The sequence below is a fragment of the Idiotropiscis lumnitzeri genome, chromosome 16, assembly GCF_059441095.1.
Source record: "Idiotropiscis lumnitzeri isolate Australia: NSW breed Sydney's pygmy pipehorse chromosome 16, RoL_Ilum_1.0, whole genome shotgun sequence".
NCBI lineage: Eukaryota > Metazoa > Chordata > Actinopteri > Syngnathiformes > Syngnathidae > Idiotropiscis > Idiotropiscis lumnitzeri.
In genome coordinates this window covers 12,976,917-12,986,110 of record NC_142406.1, presented here as the reverse complement: position 1 = coordinate 12,986,110, position 9,194 = coordinate 12,976,917, and the positions used below count along the sequence as shown (strand labels likewise).

Genomic DNA, 9,194 nt, shown 5'->3' with positions numbered 1-9,194 from the left:
GAGTCTTCACTTTGTCTGTATGACCTGAGTAATTCAATATGTAGTCAATTTACGCATTTTTTAAAATCATGTGGGGTTGTGCCAAAATTATTGCATGTTTGGCGTTTGGATCGGGCGCATGCGCTGAAGTGATTTCCCTGTCCTGGGGCGATTGCTTCATCACGCCTGGATCCAAATAAATGGTTTTGATGAATTGTACAAAATAAAAAGAAATATCCATTGCAAACACTTCCTAGTTTTGTATTTAAAAAAAGCCCTTTTACAAAGGTGAGTACAGTTCAGGAAATGATTTGGAAAATATATTAATACTTGATTATTGAATACAGTTCATTCTGTCTCCTTTACACCTGATCTCGTTGGTCCTTTACTGGGACAATTAGGTTGTTATTTATCTGACGAGTTTCGGCGACAATCTTCTGAGTGTCACGTGATGTCTTGTGACGAATCTTTCTCTGGGGATGTTCTACGATATAGGTTTCATATATCGAGACGTTTCAGGGGGAATGAATGGAGTTATGTTAGCTTTGAGTGCGGTCACATCATCCGGGGTTGGGGGTCGTTAAATGACAACCATCATTAACCTACAGGATTTTATTTTGGAAAGAACTCCGTGCATTTTCCACCCTCACGGCAGCGGTGTGCAGCCAGGTCCTCTTGACCATCTCACCCGCTTTCCGATTAGACGTGGGTTACAGTCCGATAAATACAAGTAAAAATTTCGGCTTTGTCCGTAAGTTTTGCTGAATGGTTAAAGACATGGCTTGACGTTCCGAGGAACCTGGTTCGATCCCCTCTCTGTGCTTCAGCTCTAAAATAAACGTAGAGCAAAGCAAGATTCGAACTTGGGTTTTCCGGACAACGAGCACTGTCATTTACCATTTGACCACCATTGTCACATACACAGTGAGCGAATGGTCATACTTATCGACTACTATGCACATTTGCTGTACAGCATCATGGCATCTGATATATAAGGCAAAACGGAACTATTACGTCAGTCGAGGAATAGCCGAGAGGTAATTGTTCTCACTGTAAAACACGGCAATCCTGGTTCGTATCCCGCCAATCGAGGTTCTACAAGTTAGTTTTTTCCATTTTCAGGCTAACGCCACTTCTTTACACACCATGTATTTAAGCAACTCTTTTTTTTTTTTAATTTGCGGGGCGCTGACGCGATCAACCGAACACTATTTAAGGCGGAGATAAGTAGCCGCTAATGGTATCTCACCTCTGACCGCCTCAGGTCGTCCTCGTCCACTTGCTGCGTCGCACGGCTCTCCGCAAAATCATCGAAAAACTTTGAAAAGATGAGCGGTCACTCTAAATATCCTCTTAAAACGCACCGCTTTTGCTTACTTTGAAGGCAAAGTAGCACTTTTGGCTCACGCCATACGAACGTGCTCAGCTAAAAAACGTTTGCGCGAGCATTGGAAATTAACGTCTTCTACGGCTTGAAATTTCACAAACGCATTTTTTTGGGGTGTACGAGCTGATGTCTGAATTAATTTAAGCGTTTCGTCGTGGTTATGTTTGTACAACAGAAAGGCAGTCAGTTTGGCCCTGAACATTTCCAGCAGCCGGACAAAAGTGCTATTTTCCCCAAAGGTAAGTAGACAAAGCCTAAAGAAATTCACAATGACACCAAGTTACTCAAATATTTTAATGCATGCTTGTTAATGGTCTCATTTTTGTCCACAGGTGCATATATCCAAATTGTGCCTTAAGTACCCGACCTTCTGAAGATTCAAAGGTAAACAATTTTAATCTAATATATCTAATTGTTTCAATTGTGTCTACAGGCTTGGATCTTAAACGCAACGGTCAAATTGACTGAAAAATGCAACAAGTCCTGTGTGTTTTTGTACAAACTTTAATTATTAAACAGCCTTAAAAAGAACAAACTGTCTGCACGTTTTTTCTTGCATCCATCTTTAAGTTAACATGTTTAACATCATGGCCCAAATGACCCTTAAATGGCTAACTTGACCTCCTGTCTCTTTTTGGGGCATGGCTGCAACATGTCTATCAAATGCCAGGTAGCTAAACAACTAGCTTGAGTGTCAAAATATTCAAAGTTGAATGTTTGCTTTACCATGGCTTAATGGGCCACCAGGGTGTCGTCGTGCTCTGCTTGCTAGCTGGTAAAAGGCGCACCATGTGTGATCATCAATAAGCAGGTGTGTCAAATCAGGTGCAGAAAGTTTAAAACCTTGCCACAGGTGCTACTCAATCTGCTCGTTACCTGTCGATTGAGTAGATCACAGGTGTCAAACTCAAAGTCCGGGGGCCACATCTGGCTCGCGACCGCATTTTATGTGGCCCGTGAAGGGCAAACTGTGGCATGAGTTTTACTTTCTGGACCTGGATTAGACTCACCTGATTCAGGCAGGAACATGCACACGGTAGCAACAAACTAGAGGGCCTAAGTGTAGCAATTATGGGCAGGTCATCCCCATCCCCACAGGTTGGTTATCGTCTGGAAGGTTGATTCCGTTGATTTCTGTCCGGTTCTATGACTTACCCCACAGCTGGTTGTTCCATGGTTTATCCATCTCAAGGCTGGCATCCTCCTGCAATCTTGTCTGTGCAATTGTGTGTGCTCAGGTCTCAATTTGTCATATCTTTACAATGAATTTTTTAATGGCGTTTTAGTGACCCCTCCTGTGCCCAGTTCGTTGTGTCTGCGTAGCAAATGTGCTTTATCCCATGTATTGTGTCTATGATGTGCTGTTTGGGTTATGTTTAACGTCAGTATTTTATTTGCAGACTGAATATGTGTACCTTGTAAATCATGAAAATGCTGTGTGCCGGATCTTAGAGGCCTGAATGTGTTTCACCTTAGGGGTGTTGCGGATGCCTTACCTACTTACTTGAAGCTACCAAATTACTCAAACCGAATTAACTCAATCCAACTGTGGTGTAGAGAGAGCAAGAGGAAACCAGATTCAACACTTAATACAATTTATTACAACCAAATAATTGCTTTATAATCTTCACTTTATATGACCAAATATAGCAACATAAATTTAGTTGGGCGCCCAAATTAGTATTACTGAATGTTCCGGCCAATGTTGCCGCGGTTACTGGTATTGAGGAGGAGAAACTGCTCCACCGTTGGCGAGTGAGCGAGTGCACCTGCTTGTCGAACGTCGGGGAGGAGTCCAAATGGCGAGGGTGGGTGGCTGCTGCGATGACGGTGGATCCGGAAGACGCTGCCCAGTCCAATTGATGCTCACAGTCCACCGCTGTTGACTGCGACACACCGCCAATGGCTTCGGGTGTCCTCTCGTCTCCGTCGTGTGAGCCAGCCTAGCTTGCCAACTCACGCTCGATGTCTCGGCCGGCTGCCGTGCTGAGAACGCGCATTCACCTCTCGAAGAGTGTTCTCGGTCTCCTGATTGCGGTCACACGCTCGCCGTGGTCTCACCGACCAACTCATCACTTAAACCCATCCGTGGCGACTCACTCAACTGCTCCGTACTCATAAAAAATGTCTCTCAAAAGTTCAACTCGCCGGGCGCGTAGTAATATTTTTGTGCACTGTACACTCTCGCGTGACATACGCAAAACACAATCACAGTAAACTGCCGCAAAACAAACTAGTGCCTATTTAAACAGGTGAATTAAAGGCAGTAAACGAAATACTGGAAATTATATTAAACTCCCACATATTAAACAAACATGCCCTCTTAATCCCTCACAAATCGCAGACCCTTCAGTACACTATGTCTCGTTGCAAATGTGAATTGTACGATTGAAAATTCTACAGTTAAATACATTTAAACTAAGGAATATAAATTTAGCATATGAGAATAATATAAAAATCAGTAAACAATCACTACGATCAGTCATTACTCTGCGCGGTACTTCTCGTTTAATTTGAACAATGCTTTTTGTTTTATAAATGCTTAACACCTGTAGCAAACGTTAACTACACTTGGAGAAAATGGCTGTTACCCCATTGACAAATGTATAAATATTATTAAAGTATGGATGGTAATATTACTATTATCAACGAGTCATATCCAAACATATGCACCTGTCATACTTTCATGTAGGACTAAGGAAATTATAATAAATTAACACTGAAAGTCAGAGGATTTTGACAGTTTCAATATTTTGTGCTTCTCTATCTTGGTGTGTTAACTTCATGGCAGTTGTGCACATTTAATGCATGTTCCCCATTTTAGTTTGTCTAGATCAGAAATTAATACATTGTTGAGATTATTATTTATTGTATTTTCGTACGTCTGAATGTGCTTAAATATTGGGGGTCTCGCTTGAGTCAAGTCAAATTTATTTGTATAGCACTTAATCACAGACAGTCTCAAAGGGCTTTACATATCCGCAATCGACATCCCCTGATCTTAACCCCCAGGAGGGCAAGGAAAAACTCAAAAACCCATTTGGGGAGAAGTGAGAAACCTTGAGAAGGGACCACAGATGGGGGAATCCCCCTTCCAGGATTATCAGGCTGCAATGGATGCCAATTGGGCAACATTTTACGCATAGAATTATGCTATATGATCTAAGTTAAAATATTGAGTCAATCAATGGAAGTGCTGCAGGATGATGACTTCAGTGAAGCGGGTCCTCGCCCAGTTGATCAGAGCCGTAATCTCCATAGCAGCTCCTCCGAGGATGTGGTCAGCCTTTGATCTTCTACCGGTCAGTTGCTGTAGTATCAAAACGGCTACTTCCAAGTGAATCACCATCACCTAATTCCCAAGCTGGGTGACTGTGGGCAGAAAAGAGAACAGAAGTAGTAAGGCCAACAAGTAATTAAACTAAATACTGAAATATGTAAAATAAATCATACAAAGCGCTGCAGGAAGACGACTAAGGTGGAGCAGGTCCCTGCCTGGTTGGTCAATGCTGTAAACTTCGTAGCGGGTCACCATCACCTAATTCCCAAGCCGGGTGACTGGGGGGAGAAAAGAGAACAGTAGTAGAAAGGCCAACAAGTAATTTAAACGCTGAAATATGTAAATAAATAAACCATACAAAGCGCTGCAGGAAGACTACTTCGGTGGAGCAGGTCACTGCCTGGTTGGTCAACGCCGTAAACTTCGTAGCGGGTCACCATCACCTAATTCCCAAGCCGAGAAAAAGAAGGGAAAAAAAAATAATAAAGATAAACAGGTCAAGGAATAATCTTATTGGATGCTAGAGTATATAAATAAGTTGATCAGATGACTCACTGCTAGACGATGACTTTGGTGGAGCAGGTCCCGGCCCAGTCCGTCAAGTCCGGAAGCTTTATAGCGGGTCACCATGACCTAATTCCCAAGAAGGGGTCGAGGGGGCAGAAAAGTAAATAGAAGCAGCAGTAAATAGGCCAACATATGTATATATGTATGCGAATATCCCTAGTACCTGTCTGGGTTGCGCACGTCCTGCGGCCATCCCAAGTCCATATTCCAGCGGCAGAAGTGCTGCAGCTGTCCCGAGCTACGGCAATCTACAGTCCTTGGTGCAGGTACTCTTCGGCTGCGGCCGTCTCAAGTCCCTCATACAGCTGCTCTGCTGCAATAGCCGTCCCAATGCCCCGATCTGGCTGATCTGCAGCTAGAGCCATCTGAAGTCCCTGATCAGGCTCCGCTACAGTGAGTGTGATGGCCTCTTCATCCCATTCGTCCTGGATCATTTGTAGGAAAACGTCCACAAGGATCCGAGCTGCCCTCCAAGCAGCCATCTTCCCCTTTGAATTTAGCTAAGTTGGGGATACTTTAGACCTGATGTGTTGCGTTATCTTACAATACTGTTAGCTGTTAACAAAGACTAATCATGAGATGACAAAATATATTGCCAATGAAAAATAAGTTCATAAATAAAATACTTTAATGTAAGCTGCTGTGTAAAAATGAAATCCTAGGTCGCAAGGCTTTTGACATCTGGCGTGTAAGTGACTATTGACAGCCAGAGTTGCTCTAAACGAAAGGTCAAAGATTACATAGGAAATCCTTGGGGTCATTTTTTACCTCACTCGTGGAAGAGTGGAGTAGTGATACAAAAAATATAATTGCTGAAAAATTATGAAAACTTTGAATAAAAATACTAATGGCCCTATATCATAAAAATGATTCATGCGGAAAACCTAGAATATGTCAATATTACGACTTAATTTAAAAGATATTAAAGAATGACTCACCGTGGGTCATTTTTGACCCCACTTACGCATAAGGGTTAAAGCAACAATCCCAAGTTGCTCTTCCAGCGGCGTTCATCCTTCAGGCATCTAGAGTAATCTATGCGCGGACATCTTCGTTGAAATGTTCCCAAACTTTCGATGTCCGATGACAGAATTAGCAAACTAATGTTATGGTATCCTGTTCTCTTCTAATTTAATGAAAAAAGTTTGATTTAAAAATACTCACCATAGGTCGTTTTTTACCTCACTTACGCACTCACTAATGAAACCATCCCTAGTTGCTCCTCCGACAGCGTTCATCGGCCAGCCATCCCAAGTTTCTGTTCCAGCGGCACAAGTGCTGCAGCCGTCCCAAGTCCATGTTCCAGCGATGATTTTCTGGAACCATCCCAAGTTGCTCTTCAAGTGGACGTTAATCCTGTGGCCATCCAAAGTCCCTGTCCCGGCAGCGCACATCCTGTGGCTATCCCAAGTCCATGTTCCAGGAGCGCACGTCTTGCAGCCATCCCGAGTCCATGTTCCAGTGGTGCAGGTTGCTCAACTATCCCCAGTTTCTGTTCCAACTGCACATGTGCTGCAACCATTCCAAGTTCAAGTTCCACCGACATAAGTCCTAAAGAAGCCTTAAATCCACGGTCCAGCGATGAATTTAGAGCAATAATCCCAAGTCGTTCTTCCAGCAGCATTCATTAAGCAGCCATCCATAATCCCTTTGTCAGTGATGCAAGTGCTGCAGCCGTCCCATATCCACGTTTCAACGACGACAGTCCGAAAACCGTATCCAGTTCATGCTCCAGCGTTGCACATCCGTCGGCCATCCCAAGGCCATGTTCCAGCGGCGCACGTCTTTCTGCAATCCCAAAGTCATGCTCCAGCGGAGCACGTCCTTCAGCCGTCCCGAGTCCATGTCCCAGCGGCACAGATCCACTGGCTGTGTCAAGTCTCGGGTGCGGTTCCTCTTCAGCTGCAGGCATCTACAGTCCTTGGCGCTGGGACTCTTCAACTGTGGCCATCTCAAGTCCCTCTTCCAGCTGCTCTGCTGCAATGGCCATCCCAAGTCCCTGATCAGGCTCTGCTACAGTGCGGCCATCTCAAACCCCTGATCTGGCTGTCCTGCAGCAACAGCCATCTCCGGTGCACGATCCGGCAACTCTGCAGCATCGGCCGTCTCAAGTCCCTGATCCGGTTCGTCTGCAAATCCAGCCATCTCAAGTGCTCAGTCAGAATCCACTGCAGCTGCAGCCTTCTGAGGTCCTTGATGTGACTCCTCTGCAGCGATGGCCTCTTCTTGTTCAAAGTCCTTCACCACACATCTTACATGCGTTCCAAGTTTGTGGTGGAGCTCCACTTCTGCTGAGGGCATCCCAAGTCACAGTCCCACCGACGACAGCCGTCCCAGGTCCATGTTCCAGGGTCACACGTCCGGCAGTCATCCTGAGTCCATTCAGCCGTCCCGAGTTCATGTCTCCGCGGCGCACGTCCTGTGGTCGTCTCTTGTCCAATTTCCAGCGGCACACATCCTGCGACCGTCCCAAGTCCGTGTCACAGAGGCACAGATCCACTGGCTTGGTCAAGTCATGATTGCGGTTCCTCTTCAGCTGTGGCCATCTACAGTCCTTGGCGCTGGGACTCTTCAGCTGTGGCCATCTCAAGTCCCTCTTCAAGCTGCTTTGCTGCAATGGCCGTCCCAAGTCCCTGATCAGGCGAATCGACAGCCGCGGCCATCTCAAGTCCAAGATCAGGCTCTGCTACAGTGCGGCCATCTCAAACCCCTGATCTGGCTGTCCTGCAGCAACAGCCATCTCCGGTGCACGATCCGGCAACTCTGCAGCATCGGCCGTCTCAAGTCCCTGATCCGGTTCGTCTGCAAATCCAGCCATCTCAAGTGCTCAGTCAGAATCCACTGCAGCTGCAGCCTTCTGAGGTCCCTGATGTGACTCCTCTGCAGCGATGGCCTCTTCTTGTTCACAGTCCTTCACCATACATCTTACATGCGTTCCAAGTTTGTGGTGGATCTCCACTTCTGCTGAGGGCATCCCAAGTCACAGTCCCACTGACGACAGCCGTCCCAAGTCCGTGTTCCAGGGTCACGCATCCTGCAGTCATCCTGAGTCCATGCAGTCCATTAAGCCGTCCCGAGTCCATGTCCCAGCGGCGCACGTCCTGTGGTCGTCTCTTGTCCAATTTCCAGCGGCGCACATCCTGCGACCGTCCCAAGTCCGTGTCACAGCGGCACAGATCCACTGGCTTTGTCAAGTCTTGATTGCGGTTCCTCTTTAGCTGTGGCCATCTACAGTCCTTGGCGCTGGTAGTCTTCAGCAGCGGCCATCTCAAGTTCCTCTTCAAGCTGCTCTGCTGCAATGGCCGTCCCAAGTCCCTGATCAGGCGAATCGACAGCCGCGGCCATCTCAAGTCCCTGATCAGGCTCTGCTACAGTGCGGCCATCTCAAACCCCTGATCTGGCTGTCCTGCAGCAACAGCAATCTCCGGTGCACGATCCGGCAACTCTGCAGCATCGGCCGTCTCAAGTCCCTGATCCGGTTCGTCTGCAAATCCAGCCATCTCAAGTGCTCAGTCAGAATCCACTGTAGCTGCAGCCTTCTGAGGTCCTTGATGTGACTCCTCTGCAGCGATGGCCTCTTCTTGTTCAAAGTCCTTCACCACACATCTTACATGCGTTCCAAGTTTGTGGTGGAGCTCCACTTCTGCTGAGGGCATCCCAAGTCACAGTCCCACCGACGACAGCCGTCCCAGGTCCATGTTCCAGGGTCACACGTCCGGCAGTCATCCTGAGTCCATTCAGCCGTCCCGAGTTCATGTCCCCGCGGCGCACGTCCTGTGGTCGTCTCTTGTCCAATTTCCAGCGGCACACATCCTGCGACCGTCCCAAGTCCGTGTCAGAGAGGCACAGATCCACTGGCTTGGTCAAGTCATGATTGCGGTTCCTCTTCAGCTGTGGCCATCTACAGTCCTTGGCGCTGGGACTCTTCAGCTGTGGCCATCTCAAGTCCCTCTTCAAGCTGCTCTGCTGCAATGGCCGTCC

At 46.7% G+C, this 9,194-nt stretch overlaps 1 long non-coding RNA gene across 1 annotated transcript; it reads right to left on the bottom strand.

Moving 5' to 3' along the window:
• Nucleotides 1-4,819: 4,819 nt before the first annotated feature.
• LOC148321514 (uncharacterized) lies at nucleotides 4,820-5,237 on the bottom strand. Its single transcript, XR_015846893.1, has 3 exons — nucleotides 5,202-5,237; nucleotides 5,005-5,089; nucleotides 4,820-4,924 (listed from the first exon to the last, which is right to left on the bottom strand). It is a non-coding gene; the product is annotated as an uncharacterized LOC148321514 (long non-coding RNA).
• Nucleotides 5,238-9,194: the final 3,957 nt, after the last annotated feature.